This window comes from Camelus ferus, chromosome 1, assembly GCF_009834535.1.
Source record: "Camelus ferus isolate YT-003-E chromosome 1, BCGSAC_Cfer_1.0, whole genome shotgun sequence".
Lineage (NCBI taxonomy): Eukaryota > Metazoa > Chordata > Mammalia > Artiodactyla > Camelidae > Camelus > Camelus ferus.
In genome coordinates this window covers 24,065,840-24,091,272 of record NC_045696.1, presented here as the reverse complement: position 1 = coordinate 24,091,272, position 25,433 = coordinate 24,065,840, and the positions used below count along the sequence as shown (strand labels likewise).

Here is a 25,433-nt window from a genome sequence, read left to right as displayed (position 1 = left end):
GAAAAGGAAAAACACAAATTTTATTTCTGATTGGTCGCTGCTGGGTAGAGGACCCCTGTACAAGTATAACTTCTGCTTTCAAAATTAGAAATAGTGTGGCAAGGTACAAGTCACTATCTTTAGATGTCTTGAAAACCTCAGGGTTTCATGATTCTCTGCAAAGCAGAACTTTGTACTCATAAAGACTCTTTAGGATGTAAATGACAGAAATACAACAGCATCTATAAAAAGCAAAAACGTCCATTTATTAATTCACTCTCACAGCGTTCCAAATAGGCCCCAGTGGTGTTGTCAGGGCTCTCTCTTTCTATATCTCAGATCTGCAGGAGTCAATTTTTCTTTAAGTATTGGCATAAGGTTCTCCCTATGTGACAAGAAAAGTTGTCCATCTAGCCCATACTCTAACAGGATCCAAAAGAAAGAGAGAATACTCTTACTCACAGTATATTGTATGCGTGTGCATATATATATATATATGTATACACACACACACATATAGTCTCACTCCCATATATTGAATTGCACAAGTGCTTTGGTTGGCTCTGCTCAGGTCACACATGTACCCTGTAAATCACTGTGAACAGGAGATTGAGGTTCCATGACTAGCCAAGTCTGATTATAATTCCCTTTTGAGTGAAGGCAAGTCATGATTGGTGGAGTGGGACAGCCACAGAAAGGCATGGAAAGAGGAGAAATATTTCCCCAGTGGCAAAAGAGAAGCTCGGTTTAAAGGCAGACTGGGAAGAGGATGTTGCACTGGGTCTCCTTAAGCCTGTGTGTACAAGGTTCCACTGAGAGCATAGTCTGACCAGTCCTGCACGTGGCTTTATCGGGCATTCAGGTGAACACAGAAGGCTCAGAACAAACCTTTGACCACGTGTCCACAGATGTGAACTGGGTCTTGGGGGCTCACCTGTAGACTTGTTTGACAAAATGTGCTGTCACTGATGCAAATTGGAATGTCAGTAATAGCCTTATTGACTTTTGTGCCAGAGCATAGGATCTGGAAAGTCATTTGTTCTGCACTCTGTTAGAAGGACAGGGGCCAGGTAATATGATCTTCTTCTGCTGTGGTGTTACTGGAAAGAGGACTGGACTTTTGTTCTAGTTCCGTTTTCTGCTATTGTGTCATGGTGAAGGGCAGTTTACTTCGCCTCCTCGGAACTTGGTTTTCTAATGTGTTAAAGAAGGTGGTTATGTTGGATGATTGCCAACATTTTTGACCTTTCAGCTCTGAATTTCTAAGGCTTAACTTTTTTCAGTGGTTTTCCTCTGACACAAGGGCTGGAAAAGATGAGACCACGGTTAAGAGGTGGCAAGTCATTGTAAGAGGCAACTGGAAAGGATATCTAAAAGATCACTAAAAGGCAGGTGGCTCTCTTTTATTTGTTCCAGTTTCTCTAAAAAGATATCAACTCCAAGTGCTATTCTTTGCTTTTGAATTAAAAAAAAAAAAAAACCTTGCTTATTTTAAGGACTTTGTAGAAGTCCAATGAAGCAACTTCAAAAATAAATTAGAAAAAAGAGATGAGTTATAAGAAGTAAATGCAATGGCTGGACCTTGTTTTGACTGTGGTTTGAATGAAACAGCTGTAGAATATATATTTTTCACAATTTTAGGAAATTTGAATATGGCTTAACTATTAAATGGTATCAAAGAATTATAATTACTATAACTTTTAAGTGTGGTAATAATGTGGCTATACCGCATATTATGGGGGAAAGCAGGAAGTTGTCCTTATTTTTCAGTGATACATAGTTAAATATTTAGGGTTATATGTCATGATATCTGATTCACTCACAAATAATTGAGCTAAAGAAAAAAATATGTAAATCAAATGTGATAAAATATTAGCAATGATAAACTTCAATGAAGGGTCTGTATACTATTCTCTCAGATTTTCTGTAAGTTGGAAAATTAAAAACAAACAAACAAAAAACCAATTGGAGACCATTGATTGCCCTTAAAATTTCAAGCTATGCCCACCTCACATCTTTATTTCAAATACAATTCAAGTTCTCAGTTTTTCCAGGTGAAACAGCACTTAAATGCCTCTAAGTCAGCTAAAATATGGCACTTGGAATTTCAACTTTAGCAATGTGATTTATGAAGTAGCAAAGTGGCAGCCTATTTCCTATGAAATAATGGCCTTAAAATCTTTAATATTAAACATACCACCACATACACATAGAAATCTGAATCCTTGTAGTTTTTGCTAATTGTTCAGATGAAGCTGAATGTGTAGTGGCTCTGCATTCAGGCCCTGAAGCCATCTGCCTGGGTTGGGATCCTCCTTGCCCTGCTGTTGATCATCTGTGTAACCATGAACAAGTTACTTCATACCTTATACCTCAGTTTCCCCAGCTGTAAAATGGGAGCAAAGGTTGGGAGCAAAGACTACCCATCTGATAGGATCCCTTTGAGGCTTAGGAGTAAAATGCACTTCACACAGTTCTTGGCATTTAACAAGTGTTAATTATTATTTATATATTTTGCTATAGGAAAGCCAGAAAAGGTCAATGTCAATGTTCAAGGAGAAAAATACTCTTGCATTTCAACTGGCAAAATGTGTTTGAGATGCATCCTGCCCTAGGAGGTGAACAGCACTGAGATAAAGAGATTTTTAAAAACAGAAAGGGCAGCATGGCATGGTGGTGTCTCTTCCATTTTAGTAATTTCCCATAACAAGTGGCTTAAAGTTTTCTCAAAACGCTAGAAAACTAGCATCTGAGAATAAATGTTTCTCAAGAATCCCCAAAAATAACTACATTTTCCCAACAACTTCAGGCTGGAAATATATTTGATAGATGCTTCATGGTACTTGGCAGACATATTAAAATGATGGTGTGGTTGTTATTACAACATATCCTGCAATCATTTATAACCAAATAAGACTCCTTCATTAGCGTATGTACCTATTATAAGTGCTTATTGAAAACCAAGCACTTAATTTCTTTGTAGTATGTTAGTTTCCCATTATCTCTGACCTTGTAAAATCAAATATTGCCCAAGAATATAAAAAAAAAAGACTTTTTTTTTCAATGGAGTTATCATTTTGCCTTCTAGACCTTATTATGAAAATTCAAGGCTATTCAGATTTATCTGATAAAACATTAGAGAAGCTGCGGATGCCTTGGGTTTCATTTTTGTGGTCTGTTTTTATTTAATAATGACACCTGCATTCTAACCAAAGTTAATCTTTTTCTTCTTAGAAAGATTAGTGGCTGACATCTCTACTGAAGAGTGCTCCTGAGGCCTCTGAGTCCTCTGCCATGCCAAATCTGATTCTTTGCACATCACAGAGAGCTGTTTCAAATAATTTGTACAGATGTTAACTAGACCTCTTGTGGTGATCAATTCACAATACATACAAATATCAAATTATTATGTTGTACACCTGAAACTAATATAATATTATAGTTCAAGTATACCTTAATAAAAAAATAATTTGTATAATTGAAGTTGTTGTATTGCTAGAATTTACATAAAGAAATTCTTTAGTGTCTTGGAGCAACTGCAGGACGCCAACATCTAAGCCTGTCCTTCAAATCCTTTTGTTAAGGAGAAGCCAGGTTAAAAGAGACTAAATGACTTAGACTTGAGTCTGTTATCCTTCTGAATTCAACTTAAATCAGGGATATTTGTTCCTCTCAGGGAGCTGTTGATATCCCTTCAGAAACAAGGTCATTTCAGTTCAGGTCACATCACTCTCTTTGCAAACAAGTCCTACTGCAGGATGGCGCAAAGGAAACGCTGTTCCGGCAGGAAGAAGTGGACTCTAAGCTCCCTTTGGTGCCAGCAATTCAGTATCTGGTTAAGGGGCAGCTTTGCTAAGGGCTTAAGCAGAAGTCTTGATTCCATCTTCAAAATTGTTATCTGGAGCATTTTTTTTAATAAACAGTGTCAGGTTAAGTTAGCATGCCTACTGGAGTGTCCTGGTATGTAAGAGTCATATTCATGATATGATTAAGAAGTCTTATTTACCATTTTCAACTATTGCTCCCACTCTGTCCTAACCATTTTTAAGTTTTATTTTTCTGCCCTAGTTTTTGCACTGAGAAAAGGACCTAAATATTGAGTCTCTATCCAGCACCACATTAGAGTAGAGAATACAGGCATGACCCCAACATTTTGTCTTTTGAGCTCTTTTCCAGCTCTTTGTGATATCATTTTGAACCATCACTACATACAATATCTGCATACTTACTTTGCCTCCAAAACTCTGTAATACCTATAAAGGTACATGATTACAAACAAATATTATTATCACTATCAGCAGAGTGTGAATTTGTGCCACTTCCTAGATTTCTTTAGGCTCATTCGATCTCCCTGAATTCTGGCCCCACCTGGCTTCTGAACACATTTGCAAACCTAATGAAAATGTGAAACAGCCCTGGTTCCAGGTCAGCTTTTTCAGATGGCTCTCTGTCCCTGTGACCACGAGTTTGCCCAAGCATTTGTTTAGCAGCCCAAGAGCCCTACAAGGAGAGTGACTGTTTCTTCCACTCTCCAGTGGTGAGGCAGGCAAATTTGGACACAGCAGCTGTCTGCTCCTGAAGACAGCTGGAAATAACCCCATCTGATAGGATCAGTTATCAGAGGCAGGGCGGCTGTGCTGTGTGTAAACAGCATGCTATCTCTGAGACTCTGAGACAGTGACACGAGCGGCCCCAGGCTCAACCTGCCCTCAAAATAGCAGTGAAGACACTTCACGTCCAGTCTCGGCCAAGTAGAATGAGAATCACAAGCTTTAAGGCCTGAAAAGTCCCTTAGAGTTCACATCACAACTCTCTCTCTCTTTTTTTTTTTTTTTTTTTTTTTTGCAGATTAGAAACAACAACGAAAACAAAAACCTGAGACCAGGGAAGACAAGGAGCTCTGTGATATTTATACTTGTCACATATGCATGCATGGATATGTAACTATGCCCTTTAGAGATTAATGTGGATGCATATATCATTCCATTGTGCTTAAGCTAGTACATTTGTTTCCTTCCAAAGAGCCAAGTCTGCAGATCAACAAAATTTCCTAAGATTTAGCCTCAGACATAAAAGTAAATATTTGGATCCACCCTCAATCCAAATACACCCTCAGGGCGAGTGATGTCACCAATTATGTGGTTCCTCCATGACAGCCTTTGTCTGGGACCAGGCACTGAAACTCCAAAGACAAAAGGCCCTATGATCTAAAGGTGATGACAGTCTATGTTGCAAACAGATACATGCGCAAATAATTAAGAGACATTACAACAAGAGTCATGTAAGAGATTTATGTGAAGTGTAATATTAGTACATGAAAAAGGAGCTGAGCAGTGGATGGGCAGACAATCTACTAAGGCAGTGCAGACAAACTCATATTTCAGTTAAATCTCTACAGTAACATTTGGATCCTGGAGAAGGGAGTGAGAAAGATGTAGTGAGGGTAAAGGAGGAAGCGATGCAGAGAGAACAGTTTAGACAAAAAGGAAGCGTATTTTATTTAATGTGAGTTAGCGTCTAAGAGTCACCATTTTCTCTCATTTTTTTTAGTTTATTATCTAATGCAGCTAAAATCATTACAAACAGACTGTTCGAAGGGTTGCCTTCGGAGCAATTCTCATAAACTTCATAGTTATATTTTCCTTCATTCTTAGAGACCCTTATATCTTATTTCTTGGTTTGTATTTGTGTACTATTTGATCGAGGTTGTCAGAAATACGACCATAGTGGGGACAAGAGGAATTATGGGCTGGAGTGACCAAATATCAGCCGGTGTTAATTCTTACTGACTAGGGGAACACTGGGAGATTGGGAAATCATGAAAATAATCCAAAGCAGAAGGACTTTCACTATGATTTCGGATTAAAAGTCAACAAAGAAACAAGACAGTCACAAAAAATAAAACAGGAAGGACTAAAACACACATTTTCAATGTTCCAGTTTTCAGGAGTCAGAGACATCCAATTAAGACAATATGGTATCATTATCTGCCTACAAATTGTCTGGACTTTAAAAAAACAAGACGGTAAAGAAAAATAGGTACTTTCATTTATTTCTAGTGAGAGTGAAAATTAGTAAAATTGGCATAATATCCTGGAAGGTAATTTCTCTCTCTTTCTCTGGACATACATATGTAATATATACACACACATACATATATGTATTGTGTACATGAATATTATATGTACATATTTTAAAATAAAATATGCACTTATTAGATAAATATATAATATTTATTTTGTCAAATTAGCTTGAAGACCTATAAGCCCACAGAAACCTCATCACAAGAAGGTAATATATATGCACCTAGACTATGATATAAAGATGTTCATGGCAAGGATATTTTTTAACACCCCTCCCAATGGAATAAACCTAAATACTTGGTGATAGGATATACTTTAAATATCTTATGATATGTCCATATAATGGAATACTATATAACCATTTGCTATGATGTTTATCTAGAAATCATAAGGATTAAGAGAGTAGATATAAAATATTTTACAAGCAGACATAAAGAACAGTGCCCAGAACCTAATAAATGCTTATTCCATGTTAAATTTTTCATTATTATTATTACTATCATATTTTAAGATGTAGTGAGATATTCCTGCACATAAAATGAAAAAAGGTTACAAAACAGTGTGTAAATTATGATGCCAATTAAAAAATATATACACACATATGTGTTATTTACATAGATACATATCCATGTATATATACATTTATTTATTTGTTTATTCATTTCTTTATGCACTTAGCAAAAAGATGGAGAGTGTGTTAGTTTGCAAAGCTGCCATGACAAAGTACCACAGACTGGCACTGTGGCTTAAACAACAGAAGTGTATTGCCTCACTGTTCTGGAGGCTAGAAGTCCAAAATCACAGTGGCAGCATGACTGGCTTTTTCCGAGGGCTGTGTAGGAAGAATCCTTCTCAGGCCCCTCTCCTTGGCTTGTAGATGGCTGTCTTCTCCCTGTGTCTCCTCACATGGTCTTCCTCTGTGCCTGCTTGTGTCCAGATGTTCCCTTTCTGTAAGGACACCAGTCATGTTGGATCAGGGCCCACACTAGTCACCTCACTTTCAATTGATTACCTCTGTAAAATCTCCATCTCCAAATAAGGACACATCCTGAGGGCCGGGGATTAGGACCTCAACATTTGAATTTGGGTGGGGGAGGTGGACATACAAGCCGACCTATAACAATATATGTGCAATTTTGGAATTATAGATGACATTTATTTGACTCTTTTTGGTTATCTGTTATTTTCTATGATGGATTATTACCATTAATTGAACTTTAAAATATATATATTTTTAATTCTTTGCTTCAGAAGTCAGATGCCCTGTTTAAAATTTTAAGTGAAGATACTTTTAGTTCTCTATACATTTCTATTCATTTTTTTTTAATTTTTAAAATAATTTTTTTGGGGGGGAGATAATTAGGTTTATTGATTCATTTATTTTTAACAGAGGTTCTGGAGATTGAACCCAGGACCCTGTGCATGCTAAGCAGGCAGTCTACCACTTGAGCTATACCCTTCCCCCTCTATTCATTTTTAATATCACTTCCATTTCTACTGCTTAAGACTAAGCATAGGGCTTCTAAAGGATGCTTAATGTTCCTTATGCAAAGGAGAAATTAGGAGACTGAAGCTCTGGATATTCAAATTACATGTGCTGTATATACTATACGTGCTATGGAGTTCAAGGTTATTATTTCCCTTTGGAGTTTCTGCTTCACTGTGAGTTTCTGAACTGTGCTGATTTAGGGTAAAGGAGAATTATTATGTAGCTTTAAAGTATTGTCATCTTGGGGGGATGCTTACTTGCTTGTCAGCTTCCAACCTTATCAAAGCTAACGCCAGTATTGCACATTTTTCCCGAATGATGTGCATTACTATTAAGTAGGAATCCTGTGTTGAAAAAGTTATAGCAGAGGTAAAACATGTTTTATACAATAGATAGGCTTCCGAGTAATCAATCACTGTTTCAGAAATCAGATTACACTTAAATGCAGCAGGATCACTTGTCCTTCTGTAAAATAAATGAATTTGTGAAAACAACATAGTCATAATGAATTCGTATATACATTTCAATTTTAGTGCTGAATTGAACTCTTTTGGCACCAAGGGTGTGCCTTGCTTACAAGAATAAAATGATTGGAATTGCTACACAGAGATAAAAAGTTTATATGAGAAAAACTTTCGCTAGTATTAGGACATGCTACACAAAGATGAAAAGTTTATATGAGAAGAAACTACACTCAGAAATTGGTTTGAAATCTATTGTTTGAAAATGCTAGTCATTTGACTTTAAGCTTCATTATTCATTTATGGATGGGGTGTTTGGTAAAATTAATTCATTGTCCATAGTTAATATAGATTATCCACATATTATATTAGGTGGCTTGTGTAGCTAAAGCTTGACCAGCCATAATTTTTTTATAGAATTCTTATTTTTTATTGAAGTGTAGTCAATTTATAATGCTAGTTTCAGATGTACAGCAAAGTGATTCAGTTATACATATATATTTTTTCAGATTCTTTTCTATTACAGCTCATTTCAAGAAATTGAATATAGTTCCCTGTGCTATACAGTAGGTTCTTGTTGTTTACCTATTTATATATACTAATGTATATCTATTAATCCCAAACTCTTTATCCCTCCAACTCTCCTTCCCACTGGTAACCACAGTTTGTTTGTTTTCTATGTCCGTGAGTCTATTTTGACCAGCCGTAATTATCCAGTTTCGTGAAATAAATCAGATACAAAAAAAAAAAAAATCAATTCTTTACTGATATTTCTGATGATGCTCAAGAATTGCAAAAATAAATTACTGAAGAAGGGTTGGTGTCTAATACCTTGGAGGGTGAGAAACTTGTTACTCGTTATGTTAAGTAATGTCTTATATCAGCATGTAAATAACTTTAGCGATTGCTTGGAAAGAAAACTATTCCAAAGAGAAAGTTAATGTATCTGATTTGCTTATTTATTCATCTAATTTAGAAACTGAACGATTTGGGGGCTGATGCTATATATGAAAATGTGTCACTAAAATTCATTAGCACTCAGAGCTGGGGACCTTACGTATAAACGTAGATTTAAATAGTTGCATGCTTGGTTATCTCTGATAAGTTAAAGCAGATAAGATATTTAATATATAATTCTCCATTGTGTGTTAGAAGAGATTCTACCCACCTCTCTGTTTCTGTCAGTGTGTAGCTTGGATGGGAAATTAAAGGTTAATTTTGTCTTTGTCCTTTTCTCTTTTTCTTATCAGCAGTGCCTGGGAGGCACGGTGAAGCATGCTGAAAGTGACCTTCAGGTCCCTCATATCATCTTGACACAAGTGAGCCAGGCTCTACACTTGTAATTTTCATTATTAGCCACAAGAAGAGGAGCCTCTCTCAGTAGGAAATACACAGCATCCAAAAATATATAGGTATTTTATCTGGCTCACGTGTGATTGCTTAAAGAAGGCTGCAGGGGTAGAGAATCAATAGAGAAGGTGATGTGTGAAGGAGAGAAAATTACAGCCGAAACTGCCACCAGGCAGAGGGTGAAGTGATTTACCCAAGGTTAGTAGCAGAACTTCTCTTTAGGGGCACAGTCAAAACTAGAACCCAGGGGTCCTGGCTTCCAGTGCAGAATGTCTTCCCCGATTCCCTCCTGCCTGAGTCGACAGAAAAGCAAATGAGCTTTCTTTTTTGCCTAAATCGGGCAAGATAACTGGTTGAGGCACTGCGTATCCACATGTCAGCATATCATGTTGTTTCTTTACCTCTGCCCTATTCATATTTTTGTCTCTCTCAACTGAAATCAGATGGCACTGCTGTTAAGGACAGAAAGTGGCTCCATGTCAACTTTCCCCTGTAAATTATTTTTATGAGCATACCAACCAAGGGCATATCTAAAACACATGATTGCTTTTGGCATCTAACCAATCCTTCTCTCCCCCCACCCCCATTTTATGGGTTTAAAAAAACTTTTTCTGGTCATTCTTCTCAGACGGGGTCCTTGAAAATTCTGTAAGGTATAATGTTAGTGCATCAACTAGCAAAGAAAAAAAAAAAGTAGCCTGATGAAAGTAGGCATCTGGGAGTTCAGGCTCCGGAAATCTGCTCCCATTTCGTAGATATATGGAACACGTGACTTCAGGCCACTCTGGCATCACTTTTCACTCCTCAGTAAAAAGCTGATTTGAGAAGGATGCCTTGGTTAAGAGTTGCGGCATTAAAAATATTAGAACTGCAAGTCTCTTGCATTATGGCCGAATAGATAGGTAGGGGTGCTAATGACTTTGCTGAGTGTTTGATCAAAGCTGCTGAGTAAAGGTCTTCAGTGGGATTTACCGAGTAACCGCTCTGTGTTCAGTAAACAGAGCGCAGGTCATCCGAATTCAGCAAAGGACACCGAACTGCAGTCTGTGCCCTTGGGAGCCTTCTTTATAAACATGCCAGAGCTGAGATAGTGACCTCACGCTTCCCGGGGAACATCTTCCCTGGGCTGTCCTGAAGTCACCTCAAATTCAACACATCCAAAATAGAACACAATCCTTCTCACATATTCGTAGGGTCACATCATTCTTCAGTTTGCTAGGACTAGAAATCACATTTTCATGCCAGTGGGTCTGCACTGTCTCTCCCGACATCACTGCATTGGTGCGGGCTGGTGTTATCCCTTGCTCTGACTTTTGTAACAGCTTCGCAGATGGTCTCTGCAAATGCAGGTTCTCCCTTACTGCCCATCTTCTGCGTTGTTAAAGGGATAAGTTCCCCAAATATACTCCTGTGTTAACCACCTTCCCCCAAACCTTCAGTGGCTCCTTGCTGCCTACAGAACAAATTCCAAAATTCTCAGCCTTGGAGGCAAAACCCTCCCATAATAAGGGCCCAGCATGCCTTTTTCAGGCTCATCTGGGACTCGATTATTAATGAAATAAATCAGTTTCCTCCAAACGTGCTCCATGTTCTTCAGCCACGAAGTCTCTCCTCTAATAGAGCGCTTTTCCCGTTTGAAGCACCTTTTAAGATCCTACCAAACTTTCGTATCCTTCTCAGGGATACAGAGTAAGTGCCAACATTTGGGTTGCCTTGGGCCACCCCAAGATGGGACTGTAGCAGGTGCCCCTCATTCATACATGCAGTCAAATCAAAAACCATGTAAAGGTGAGAGAATATGGTATGAGAATAGCCGGCTGGACATCAACAGGCAAGACTTCCGTACAAAGTGACGTATTCTGAAGATGGAATCAAAGTGTCAGCACGCCCCTGCACCAGTTATGTTATAGACAGAACCACAAAATACGTATTACTGCAACCAGGGGTCAGAGATACAGGGATGAGAGCACAGACGCAGACAGTGACTCCAAGGTCTTCAGTGGTGATCTTCATTTTGCCATTAAGGGAGGAGTGGGGTTTAATAAGAGTTTCGTTTAGTGCTCAAAACTCAAATCATTGCGTAGGATGATCAGATTTAGAGAGTTAACGGAGCTTGCCGCTTCCTTACACTTCATGTTGTTTCTTTCAAATATTTTTATCAAAGCACATTTTAAGGGAGGTGTGGAAAACGCCAGTTACACAAGAAAATCTATCCTCTGCCCGACTGAAGAAATTGTTCGAGCAGAGGGCATTTTTTCATAAGCCCTGCTTCCTAATGCAGCCAGGGTCAGTGAAGTCTTAGGTTATTAGTTATGTAATCCCTAGTTCCTCAAACTGCAGTTTTGATTTGAACACACGGTTTCAATGAGTTGCTTCAGTTTTCACCTCTAGATGCATCTCATTTTGAGAATCCAGACAGGCTTGGGTAATCATAGCATTTTCCAGTGACTTCTGATTTTGCAAATAACGTATCTGACTCCTGAGAGGTAACTTTACCGCAGCCACTGCTCCAAGCCCAGTGCCTTTTCCATAAGACCACTTGCAGGCTGAGTTGTGTTTTCCAAAAAGACATGTTCAGGTTCTAACCCCTGGTATCTGTGACTGTGACCTTATTTGGAAATAGTTTTTGCAGACATGAATAAGATGTAAATTAAGGTGAGGTCATATTGGGGTAGGCAGGCCCTTAATCCAAAGTGTCTGGAGTCCTTATAAGAGGAAGAGACAACTGGAGGAGGCAGACACACAGGGAGAGCATCACGTGGCCACAGAGGCTCCTACCGGAAGCTAGAGAGGGACAAGGAAGGATTCTACCTAGAGTTTCAGAGGACACGTGGCCCTCTTGACTGCTTAATTTTGGACTTCCAGCTTCCTGAACTGTGAGACAATAAGCTTCTCTTATTTTAAACCACCTGGTTTGTGGTGCTCTGTTCCAGCAGAACTTGGCAGCTAATACACCACTTTCTCTCTTCTGATGGCTCATTTTAATTTTTATTATGTTCTCTCGGAAACCTCAAAACAAAATGACTTGGGTGGCGTCTGGGTGCCAGACGCTGCCTTGATCTTGTTGAAATCCTCAAAGCCCTGCCCCATGTGCTGGTCCTGATGTTCATCACTTTTGACCTTTGGGATCATTATGATCCACGATGTCACATCATGTCACGTCTGCCAGCATGCTTAGTCAGGTGAGCACTTCAAATTTTGATCTCCAGGTGTCTCTACGAGCTGCATCCTAGGACAGCAGTACTGCTGGGCCTACCTCTCCGGGTCCTGTGAGTATAGTGACGTGAAAATAATTTTATAAGTGTACTGTTACTGGCCAACACTTTTTTAATACTACTTATGTGCCCAGGCCTGGGCAGATGCTTCCGTATGTTGCCTTATTCAGTTCTTGCAAAAATCCTCTAAAGATGCTACGATTATCTATGCCCATTTTACAGGTAATAGAGATTGAGGTACAGCAAGGGTCACATGGCAGGAAAACGATGGAGCTGGGATTTCAAGCTACATCCAACAGACTCCAAAGTCCATGACTTCCCTCAGTACTACAGTGTAGGCAATGACCTTCAACTGTTTACCTTAGAGATGCACTTTGGACGAATATATGTATGTATATGCATGACTGGGACATTGTGCTGTACACCAGAAATTGACACATTGTAACTGATTATACTTCAATTTAAAAAAAAAAGAAAGAAAGAAATTCACCTTGGAAACCCCCCAGATTTACTCTAAGTCCCTTCAGAATTGAGCTCTAACGTCTTTTCTAGTCTCATCACTTGTCATCAGTGCCCTCCCCACCCCCCTGCACTAACCATAGGAGGATTTTCACACTTTCACATTCCCTGGAACACATAGGCTCTGTCACCCCTCTCTGTTTCATACATTCTGTCCTCTTGACCCCAGATGTCCATCTCCCGTGGCCTACGCACACTACGAACATCTCCCTACATCTCCTGATCCAGAAGAAAAATCAACCTCTTTGAGTCCCCAAATCCCCATGGGTAGCTGTATCCTTCCTACAACACTTATCTGAGCACATCCTCTGGCACTCAGCTGGGACTGGGGTGAGGCTTGTGAGTCACCCAGTCACAACCGTCAAGGAGACAATTGCTGTTAGTGTCTGGGGGCAGAAGAATTCCTGAGATATTCATCCGTATTCATTCCTTTGGTAGTTATCTCCTGGAGCAGATTCTGCTGTGTTGGGGGCACAGAAAATACAGAGGAGGGAGAGCGAGGACATCATCCTCCCAGGTGAGGGAGAGAGTGGAGTTGGCAGAACCCAGCAGAACCCACCATGCAGGCTCTGCTCTTGGTGGAACCCTGCATGGTGGTAAGACCACAGGGTGGGGTGGAGGGGTACCCATTTATCTAGGGAGCTGGTTTTAGGCAGCAGGATCCCATGTCCTTAAGGATTCAGTGGCCCATGTGTGTCGTGAATATAGTGGGGTTTCCAGATCTCAAGTAACCAGCCAGGCTTGGACCACAGGCATCCAGGAATAGCCTAGGTGAGCTCAAGATTGCGGGGGTTCTCTTCACATGCTTGGGGCTATGGAAAACCACACGACTTCTGGGTGGCACAGAGGCAAAGCAGGAAGGGACCCTCAGTCATGACTAAGATTAAACTTCCCAGATGCCCTGCAGGATGAGAGCTTAGAGTAGCATTTAATCTCCTTTAAAGAAAATAAAGACAAATAACCTTTACTGTACTCACATTTCAGTTTGTGAGCCATGATTCATACCCAAAACATTTGTTTTCATGTCTGTCTCTATTACTGGACCATGAGCTTCTCCAGGGCAAATACTCATATCCTTTTGTCTTTGCATTCTCGGACTTTGCATGGGGCCTATTGCAAAGCAGGCCCTAAACAAATGCCCACTAAATGCCTGAATGAATACATGAATCAGTCAATCAAGCAGTTAATCAGTCTCTAAGGGAAGCGTCATGCCATTTGATTCTATGAAGGAAATGAGGAAGTACCAGATCCTCCCATTCAAGCTTTTATTTGGAAACAGAGCTAGGATGCAGCCCTCCCCACCAAAACAAGCCAGAGGGAGGAGGAGGAGGGAGAAGGGGAGGGGGGTCACTAACTTGTAAAGGGTTCCTCCTCCCCTCGCCTTTCGATTCAGGAGGATGAATGGGTGAATTTTCTTCCTCTTTTGTTTGGTGTAGTACTAGCTTCCTCCAGGCAATATGAGAAATCAAAGAATTTGGCTGGGTACCTACATCAGAGAATTTGATCAAGGACTGTTGGAAGCCATCAGGGGATGATGTGAGGGAAACAGTGCTGCCCCTCTGTTTTTCTTCATGCCTGCTGAAAACCCAGTGCTTTTACTAACTGGTTTTTCCAGATGTGTTCATTCTGGAAGGCCACATGGATCATTTGGTTGAGGGAAGTCATGCTCACGATTGTGTAGGTTACCTATTGTGTAGTTACCTGGCTTCCAGGCACTGAGGACACCAGGACACAAAAGAATATTCTATGAAAGTTAATATTCACAAGGTTTTATGTAATTTCTTTTATGTTCCATTGTTGGGATTTCTCTCTAGGAGAAGATACCTAGGAGCCAAATATCTGGAAAATAGTCTAGGGGACAATCAGGGAAAACGAACAAACAAAACCTCTCATGGACTAAGTAAGCCATCAGACTCCTCCCCTTTCTCTCCCAAACCCCTTGAGACAATGACCTACCACAATCAGGTTAAGTTTGGCCGTTTGGTGAAAGCCAGGCGGTATCACAGGAAGCCCTGGTTTCCCCAAGTCCCTTGTGAACAGGGGCATGTCATTCTTTCCATTCCTAGGGCTCCTGAGAGAGCCCCTTGTGTCTTCTATCCAGCCTGGTTTAGTGCCCAGTTACATTCTTTTCTCTTAGATGAACTAGCAAGCTGGCTGTCAGTTCCCAATTCCAGAGATTCTGTCGTCTTACTGAATCTGTGAGAGCTGAAGGGTCTTGACTTTCCCAGGAGGGGAGACTTGGAGGAACCTCTGTCGGCCCAGGGTGATTTGGCCACCTTCTCTCTTCTTCCCTCCACACCCTTCTTGAGGGAAGAGTCGGCCCATCCTTGCAGCTTTTAGGTTCCACCGGAGTCAGAGGGATTAGGCAATGGGCATGACTGCAAAGCTCCAGCCCCACCCAGGGGTCAGGGCTCACAGCCAGGTTCCTCACAGGAGGTCACTGCAGCTGTCTGCTGTCAGTGGCCTGATCTCAGGCTCACAAGAGCAAAGACCCAAGGGTTGGCTCTGTTGGCTGCAGGGCCAGTTTGGCCTGGCGACCAGGTGGATGTTCTGGTTCAACTCTGAAGACACAGATTCTGAAACTAAGAGAAACAGGCTACAGAAACAAAAAGAGACTTAGAAGAAAGCCATAAAGTTTACAGGCTAGGAAAAACGATTTTGCCTCTCTAAGTATATATTCTTGATTTCTGATAAAAATATTGAATATTCATTACATTTTGTAGCCAAATATTGCCCTGACCATGACTTTTAATTATAGAGTTAGGACAAACCTGTAATTCCTATATCGAGGAATAAAGTTAAATGAAATTGGCTAAAAATCAAACCAGTGTCTCTAACCTTACGCTCTTTCTGGTGCTTAGGGTTCACTTTCAAAGTTCAACAGCAGTTGGTCTACCTTCTTGACCTCCTCTAGATGAGCAGCCTGCTTTCCCTCAAGTACTGGCGATCATGATGGGTTAAGTTTGTTTTTCCTACTGCATTTCTAGGCCCTTCAGTTTTGTCTCATGTGTTTTATGCTGCACATTGACTGTCAATCTATCTTACGTGATTCTTGACGCACCCCGTGTATTTAAATTGACACTTTGAGAATGTAAGGTTTTATTCACAACATAAGTTTGGGCAAATTTACCCTTGCATTCCAGTTGAAAGGAGCCTAATCAACTGATTGTTTAATTTCCATCACTTCCTCACTGCCTTAAGGTCCTCTGACTCAAAACTCGTGGGGAGAGTCTGAAGTCGCCTTATGCTCAAAGCACCTTTTATTTTTTGTAAAATATCCTTGGGCGCTGTTGCACTTCCTTGATATTATCTACAGTCAGAAATGCACCAATACCCTGACATAAGTGTGTTTCCAGACAGCCTAGAACCTGTCATTTTATTGCATTTTATCCTTCAGTTGCTCCTAGAATCTATTTCAAATGAAAGGGTAAAAGTGATCATAGAAATAGGTTAGGTAAGGGGAAAGGAAGACAGAAATGTTCACAAGTTGCAAACAGGAAAAAGAAATAGGACAACAGGGCTTCGGAAAGGCTGCAAACACATCGGTAAACACACAGAGACTGTCCTGGAACAACCCTGATGTTTGCCTTTGCTCTAATGGTGCAATGTGGTCTAGTGGTCTGACCAACTGGGAATCCAGAGCCTGGGTTCTCTGTTTTGCTTCAGACTCACTGTTCCGTACTGAATGGCCTTGGATCGGGTTTCTTGATCTGAGAGATAGGCGGATTTCCCTGCTGTGAGGCTCAATGTTTAGAAGTAGAAAGGTTGCAGAGGGGTGAAGGACATGGTTACGATTAAAGCGAGACTATCCTATGTGAACGGTCAATGAACAAAGTTTTATTCTTACTTGCACATTTAGAGTCAAACACCAGTCTTCTCTTCCCGGTACAGTGGGTTGGTTTGTTTGTTTTGTTGAGGTCCCTGATAATCCAGGCAGTTTGGAAAGGGCTAGGGGTGCGTGTGAAAGGTGAAGGGAATCATCTATTGACAGTCTTTGGTGGTTTCCTGTGTTTTGCACGTCCCTTCTCCGCATCCCCAGCACTGACCTCTTTTTTTTTTTAAACTTAGGAATTTATATTACAGTGTTAGATTTTATAATTAACATGGCTACTTACGTATATTTTTCTCCAAATGATCTCATATTTGCATATTTTAAAAATATTCAAGCACATCTTAAGTTCTCTTTCAAGGCAACCATGTTTAAAGAAAGCCCTGCTTCTGTTACAATTCCGCACTCCTTGGAGCGGTGAGATTAGCCGGGCTCGCAGATCAGGAAAATCCATAAATAGTTAAAAGCCTCCAGCCCGTGGTAAAGAGGAAGTAAAATAGACTTATCTCATGACCCCAAAACACATCAAAAACTATAAAATAATGAACCTTTGACTTGGCATTTAAACAAAATAGGATAGAGTGAGAATTTTGTTATTTCTGAAGTGGGTTTTCATCTCCATGTTGAAGTCAAAGAAACTTGGAAATAATTATGCTTTCTTTGATTTCAACGTGCAAGCTTTAATAAGAAAATTACTGCTTTTGTTTTTTAAATCATGTAATCACTCAAGAGGAATTGATTCACAATTATTGCTATTAAGCCTTATGAACAAGTTACAAAATATGAAAGCTGATTCTTTAAAATATACACTCCATGTTTAGTAGATTTTTTTTTAATGTTGAGCATTGTTTTCTTTTTCGAGCTCATTTCTGGCTCGCAAAGCCTAGAAAAATGGTCTGAATCAATAGTAACTTTTTTCCCTCTTACTTCTTCCTTCTCTTCTCCTTCCTTCCCACCATTCTTTCTTTTTCTTCCTCTACTTTTCTCCCCAACATGTTTGAGTGCCTACTGTGTACCTGGCACGTTGATGCCGAGTGCCTTGGATTTAAAGGTGAAAAAGACCCAGGTTCTTCAGAGAGCAGCCCCAGGAGACAGACAGCAAACCCCACTTACCTGTGTGACCAAAGGTATTGAGAGCCTGAACAAGACACCCAGCCAACCAGGCCACAGGAAGTGGGGTTGCAGGGAGAGCTGCTCAGAGAAGGTGAGTTTTAACTGATACCGAGACAGATTAACTAGGGACTTGAAGAATATAAATGCTGAGAATGGCATAGAGAACGCAGGGTGATATATCTCATTTACTGGGAGATGGGGGAATGAGTAGAGGAGTGGGAGGAAGAGATGAAACCAGAGTCTGAGGCAGGAGTGGGTGCTTTCCCTGCCAAGCTATGAAATGTGGATTGATTCCTATAGGTACATGGGAGCCACTGAAAGTGATTAGTCAGAAGAATGTCAGGAGCAGATGTGCATTTTAGAAAGATCATCCCAGGCTTCCTTCTCAAGGTCTCCAGGGGATGGGAGTTGAAATTAAGAGCTTCTGGAGATACCATGTCATATGAATGTAAATTTTCTTTCTGAATCAACCTGGGCCCATGTATTCATTCATGCAGCAAACCTTTAATTAAACACCTATTTTCTGCAAGGCCCTCAGAGCACTCCTGGGAGATAGAGGACAGTGAACCCCACCTATCTGTATGCTGTGGTGAAGACAAATAGAGTTAAGACACAGTCACTTTGAGGTTATCAACATCCCTCCGAATACCATCTTTTGGTAAGGCAGGCTTGCTGCTGCCTCAAACTCACCAGGGAACTCCCATGCATTGTCTATAACACTCATATTGTGTGTAGCTTAATTCCACTCTTCTCAAAATTCCCCTTTTGTTGTTCTGAAATGCAACAACTCCAATAAGTTTAATATCGTCTATTCTTCCTCTTTCTTAAGAAATATTCTCAGTGTCAGTAAGATCTCCCCTTGTACTAGCCATTAACAAAACCCTTAACAAAATGGAGAGTGAAACTTCAACTTTGTAAACCTGCATAATTCCCTGTTCGTGGTGGATGAATTTCTTTCCTTTCCAAGAGTGTTCAAAGTGCTAGAAGTTAATTTGAAAGAAAAAAGGCTGGTCAGACGTTCTCACTCTACTTCCACTTGTAGGAAATAAAGAAGGATAGAAATTAGCACCTATGTCAGTGGAGTGTTCTGAGAAATCACTGTGTGAAAAGACAGAGTGTGATCTCAATCAGAAGCTTCTGCAATAAGATTTTTGGAACCAAATATAGCCCCCAGAAGCAGACGTGGCCCATAAGTGGAAACAATCGATCTTGCAATTAAATTTCTGGGGCTTTTAGAGAGAACAAATCCAAAGTAACCTTCATTTATATCTTACACCAATTTCTTTAGGTTTTAAAAATTACAGCACTTGACTATTGTACAATCTTTTCTAAGGGCACTTATACAGAACAATTTCATTTTCAAAAATTAGGAAAACTTTTATAGTGAGATAGTCTAAGAGAAAATGAAAAGAAAAATTGGAAACATAGGTAGCATTGGAAATAAGACCACAAGCTGAACAAAATGGATGTTATACAAGGAATAGCAATAGAAAACTAAACGCAGAATTTGTAGCTCATATATTAAGAATGCAAGAACCATATACATTTATTCATAATAATTAACTAAAGATAATTTGCTGTGGAATAATTGAACCAGAACTGATTGTTGTTCTATGCATTTTATTTTAATACCATAATCTGATTATTATAGATTTTCATACAAAAATTTAATGAGGTCAAAATTCAAGCAGTATTAATGTCTGATTATCCATTCATTCAGTATATATATATTATGGATGCTATGAACAAATTGAACACAAAATACTTAAAACTTTCCAAATGGTTGTTGATAAAATATATATATATACACCAGTTACATAACAAACAGTTCAAGTTATTTTGGATCACCAATTACTAACAGAAGGTTTACTCTATGGGGAAAATATGAGTCTGTTTATTTCTAGAAAGAAAGCTTCAAAAATAATAATGGAGCCTGAAGAATCTACAAAAATAATATGAAGAGGAGGCTGTCAACTCTTGAGGATACTTCAAACTGCTTGAAGTTTATTTATTTGGTCCACTCACAAGGACAGGGAGCCTTCATTGTTTTCCAGCTTCTGCACAGGAGATTTGATGCTACAAGAAAATGGAACCAAGGCAATGCTAAGAATGGAAAATAAAAATAAAAAAAATGGTAGAAACGTAAAATCACCAGTGCCATTCTTAGTATCCAGAGACTTGACCCCAAATCTTGCCTCCACCAATAAGTAGCTTTGAGACCTTGACTATGGCAGTCACTTACTCTGGACCTCAGTTCACTTACCTATTAAATGTAGGTAATAATATTTTCCCCATATGTTTTACCAATTGTTGTGAATAACAAAGAGAAACAGTGAGATAAAAGATGTATAAGTGCACCTCAAATTGTAAGGTGCTGAAACTTTGTGGCTGATGAGTACTGTTCTTCCTGGATTCTTTTTTCTCCTCTAGTGGTTTCTTTTCTTAGGTACTGAGAAGACACAGGCCAAGAATAACTCCCCAAGAACATTGTTGAAATGCATATTTTTAAAACAACTCCTTAATCATCATCATCAGAGGAGGAGGACACCTTTTAGCCTAGACAGGCTAGGCTAGGCTAGAGGAGACATTTCAGCCTAGTTGAGGAAGACCTCTCTCTGATACTAGTCTATTCAGACACTAGTCTGTTCAGATATTCAATTGTAAATAGGGCCCTTTTCCACATTCCAGAAGACTTAAAGTCTTGTCATTTCAGTAAGTCTATAAACTGATCATTTCTGTTTAATAAAGTTCCAGTAGATGGCCTGTGGTCTTTGACACCTGTAACATTGATCCCATGTACTACAGGCCCCTTGAACACACAGACTTTTTGTTAGAACAAGCCTTCCAATGTCTACCCTATAGCTGTTAGAATTATGTGAAAACTGAACACTGATGAAATGGCACTAGACTTAAAAGCTTTCTTCAGTTCAGGTCAATGCATTTCAGCAAACATTTATTTAGGGTTAATTCTGAGCTGGGCACTGTTCTAGGTACGGGGCTATTCAACAAGGATTTAGATGCAGTCTGGGTCCTCCGGGAACTCTCAATGCCTATGAGAGACTACTCAACTGCATGGGGTGCCATTTAAAAAAAAAAAAAAAAACTCTCACCAACCTAATAAACTAACCAAAGACAGTTTTGGAAAAAAAAAAAAAATGGAGAGATTTAATATGACCCACTATTAGATGGTACTTAAGAAGTAGCATTAGTTTTGTTTGTGATAACGGCATTGTTCCCTATTATTTTTTTAGAGATAGATAATGAAGTCAGAAGAAGTGAACTGATACGTGCCTGGGATATACTTTTTTAAAAACTAAGGAAAAAGAGGAAAAAAAAAGAAAAGAAAACAAGGTGCATGAAAAAAATATGCCCACATTTTGATAATCTTTCAATCTAGGCAACAGGCATTTGAGAGATTATTTACTCTCTTTCCTTTAGTTAATGTTTGGATTCTTTCATATTAAACATATTTTAAAATTGGTTGCCCAAACTTCTGGATTTTTTTGTTCTCCTCCCTTACCTAGGACTAGCCCCAGCGTTGCAGCACGGGGCACACACACTGGGATGTACCTGCCACGTGGTATGTTGTGTCTCCTGTCACACTTCCTACTTGATGTCACCCTTGAATGCCTCAGGCCATCTCTGCTGAGAAGCCTTTGTTTAATGGCTCAGATAGAACCCATGACTTCCCCCATCTCTGGGCACTCCTGGAACCTGACTCACCGTTCTGTTATGGTATTTGCACAACTTTATTATGTATAACTGTTATTTGTCTTTTTTCACTCCTGTTGGGATAGAAACTCCTTTAGATTAAGCATGTATCTTAATTATCTTTTCTCACCCTTACTCATCACAGATTCTGACACTGAGTCTGCTCTCCATCAAATAAGGCCCTTAAAAATGTCTGTGAGATGGGAGACTTATCTGTCTTGATGGGCCCTAGTGCATAGCACGCGGTCATTTCGTAACCTCAATAAGTAGAACACAAAAAGTATACTTTGGCAGCTAATCTGTGCAAATTATATTTCAACTGTAGAACTATGGAGCTATGCAAAACGTAAGTATATTTGTTTAGCTTAACCTAGTTACTGGAGCAATTTCTGAAGCCTCCTTATTCATTTCAGGTATTAGGCATCTGATCGACCGGAGCCAGCAGGGACTCATTTTGGAGAGCACTGCATTACTAGGTCTCATTCTGGTGCAATGCACACTATTACTATCAGCAAAGTGCTTTTGATTTACCAGGAAATCTTTTGACAAAGCTAGTCTCCCTTCAGGGAAGTGTGGGTGGTGGTGAGTGGGACAGAGGAGTAAAAAAAGAGACACTCCAAATAAAGCAGTGAAGTTCTTCTGTGCTGTTACAATGCGATCTAATTAGACAAAGCAGATTTGCTCTTTAATTTCCTTTAGCAGAGATTGATACTACAAATCTTTGTAAAAAGGAGTGTTTTACGGGCAGAAACCAACATGTGACACTTTCTAGAGGCAAACGGTGTATAAATTTAGACTTTGCTAAAATAACTAGTTATCATGTGATCCAATCTTAACGGGCTTTTAAAAATCCGCGAGGAAAATATATTTTATTAGTTTAACTTGGTTGTTAGAGCCCTGTCTCCATGCATGATTTACTCGGGCACGTGGCGTGTGTTTGGAAAAATCAAACCTCCTTTGGGAACTGCACTCTTAAGATATTTGTTCAGAGATGTTCAAGCTGTCAGTTACAAGATGCTTGAGCCAGAAATGGGCAAGTCCGGGTAAAAATGCAGTTGTTATGTAGCCATTCTGTGTGTATGTTTGACAGTTGTGGTCAAATATATAGGTGTCATCTCCCTCAAGTAATCTTCACCATCTGTTACCTCAGCTCATCTTAGGGCTCATAATTGTGTTGTTTCTCTTAGAACCAAGTTGAGAGTATAATGTTAAGCTTAATATAGACTTGTTAGCAGGCTTTTTTTTCCCCCATAGTCTAAACCATGTGTGCTTGTCCAAAGAAGGCTACACAGTATTTTATAGTATCCGATCACAGATTCTGATTTCCCTTGCCTGTTTTCTTTGCCCATACTGAAACTGCATCTCCTTTGTTCCTGTAATCTGCCAAGTAATGATGGTGGCTGATTACATGAGAGAAAGAATTCACCTTTTCTGGAGCAATTGTTTAATAAGGATTTTAGAAATTATTATTATAAAAACCAAGGAAAATTACAGTATAGAAGAAAATTTTTCCAGGCAGAATCCATTAGTCGTGATCAAGAATTCTTGCTTACTAAAGACTGAGCACGCTCAATGAATATACTTGGTGGTAAATTTCCTTCCGGGTAAGAATAGCCTCTGGCTCCTGGGTGGAATAATGTGCCTTTGGGTTTGGGTCCTTGAAGACTGTTACGAGTGTAAGTCAACTGAATCGTTTTGTTACATTTAAGCCTCATTTTCTTGGGAATATAAACTGTGTACTTGCTATGGGACTTGTTTATGGATTTGCATCGTCTGTGATAGGGGATAGGGTCGTGTTTATTATTCAAATCACTCTTCCTGACTTTTATGGAAAGTACTGTTAGCTGTGCTCTACTTGGTTATGTAAGTTATACAGTTTAACAGCAGAATTAGCATTCACACTCTCAGTTTATGAATAACATTCCTTTAATAACAGTATATTTAGACACAGATAGACAGGAGCTTAAATTATTGTTCAAGTTTCTTTTATTAAACAGAATAACATGGAATGCTCTTTCAAAATTCAATGAAGATCTGAAGAAATATGCTCTTAATCTATGATGTAAACTCTGTGTGTGGCCTCCTTGGAACAATGCAGTGAAAACAGTGATAAGTAAACAATAAAACAAAAGCAAATCAGTTTCTCAAAACCAGAAAGCTGAAAGCATCGGAGGAAACACAACTCCACAAAGAAATGTGAGGTACTGACAGAACTCTTATATAACCTTCAATGCTGGAAGGGCAGATGTCATAACTGTTCCTGGAAATCTTTTTGAGGCCTCCAGGATATGTTCCCATTAATTTTTTTTTTTTAAACACCTACCATATTGTGCAACCTGTAACCAGCACTGACTCATTTATATTTTGTTTCCTTTTAAGGCTGACTCAGGTTCAGTTCTCCTGAAAGGGGTTCCATGGAACAGCCTGTAGGAGTCATATGCAAAGAAGCTTCTGGATCCAGGACAGAGCACAGCCTCAGGAAGGTCACATGGGTCAAGCTGATTACCTCCTCCAGCTCTGGCAAGCAGAGGGCTCAGCTGGGTTACACAAGTTCACTGAGCTATTGACATTCAGCTGCAGCTCTCGCTCATTGCTCATTACCGATCAGCAGGAGACTGTCTGGGCCTCAGGTTAACTCTTCCGTGCCCTGTTTCAAGATTGCAGTGAGGTCAAAAAAGAAGCTGGAAGGTAACTTTGCCTCAGCTTGTTCCTGGTTGTTATTCAAGAAATGATCCTTTTAAACCAATATCTAATATACCTCTTAGAAGGAAGAGCAATGATCCACTTGTCATTTTGAAGGTGCTGGATAAAACATAAGTAAATAATTGTGTCCCATATTTGTTCATTATTCAGTAAATGTTTGTTTCTGGGGAGGGTGAGGGTAGGATATGTTTTACCTTCCAGTCAAGAACTCCTAATTTTTTTTTTTAAATAAAGCAAGCCACATATGGTTTTTTAAAATGAGAATGTCAGCATTGGTAATTCTTTGTCACTTAAAAGTACATTTCCCCTGAGTTGCTCATGTAACACTAACCTCAGGGAAAACCTTCATAACTCATCACCTAAGAAGTGAAGTTTCAGGGAAGTTTGGAACCTCTCTAGGTGAGGTTACAGACCAGGAGCTCTATGCTAAACCAGTTCCTACAAGCTTTGATCTCCTGCTGACACATTGTGATCTTCTAGAAGTGACTTAACCTGTCTGCCTCTGTAAACTTACTTGTAAATTGAGAATAATTGTTGATTAATCCATGAATCATGTCTTTCTGGTAGCAGTGGGAAGGCTGACTCACTGTCCCATCCTAGGGCCCCTAAATCATCTTTATCATCAGTAGGTCTCTGGCCCCAGAACACACGTCATACTGAATCCTTGGTTCTCTTCTTGTATTCCTCATTACTCCCGTGAATGGCTGAGGATCTACACACAACTCTGGCCACTTTTCATTCAACTACTCTATTTATCAAAAAATGTACTAAGCTTCCTTAAAGGACCAAGCACTTGTAAGACCAGAGACCTTCCCTTAAGGAGCTTATTGTTTAGCCAGAAGACATGGGGTTACAACACAATGTGGTCAGTTCTGGAAAATCCAAATGGATGATTCAGACTTCAGGTGGATTGGGGGAGGTAGGAGTTACCCAGTTTGATATCTGACTCTGTCAGATGATGTAGCTAACTGCCAAACCTAC

At 39.6% G+C, this 25,433-nt stretch overlaps 1 long non-coding RNA gene across 1 annotated transcript; it reads left to right on the top strand.

Annotated features, from left to right (window-relative positions):
• Nucleotides 1-15,981: 15,981 nt before the first annotated feature.
• On the top strand, nucleotides 15,982-24,685 carry LOC106729486. Its single transcript, XR_001365898.2, has 6 exons — nucleotides 15,982-16,033; nucleotides 17,928-18,129; nucleotides 21,563-21,773; nucleotides 21,895-22,095; nucleotides 23,747-23,950; nucleotides 24,129-24,685. It is a non-coding gene; the product is annotated as an uncharacterized LOC106729486 (long non-coding RNA).
• Nucleotides 24,686-25,433: the final 748 nt, after the last annotated feature.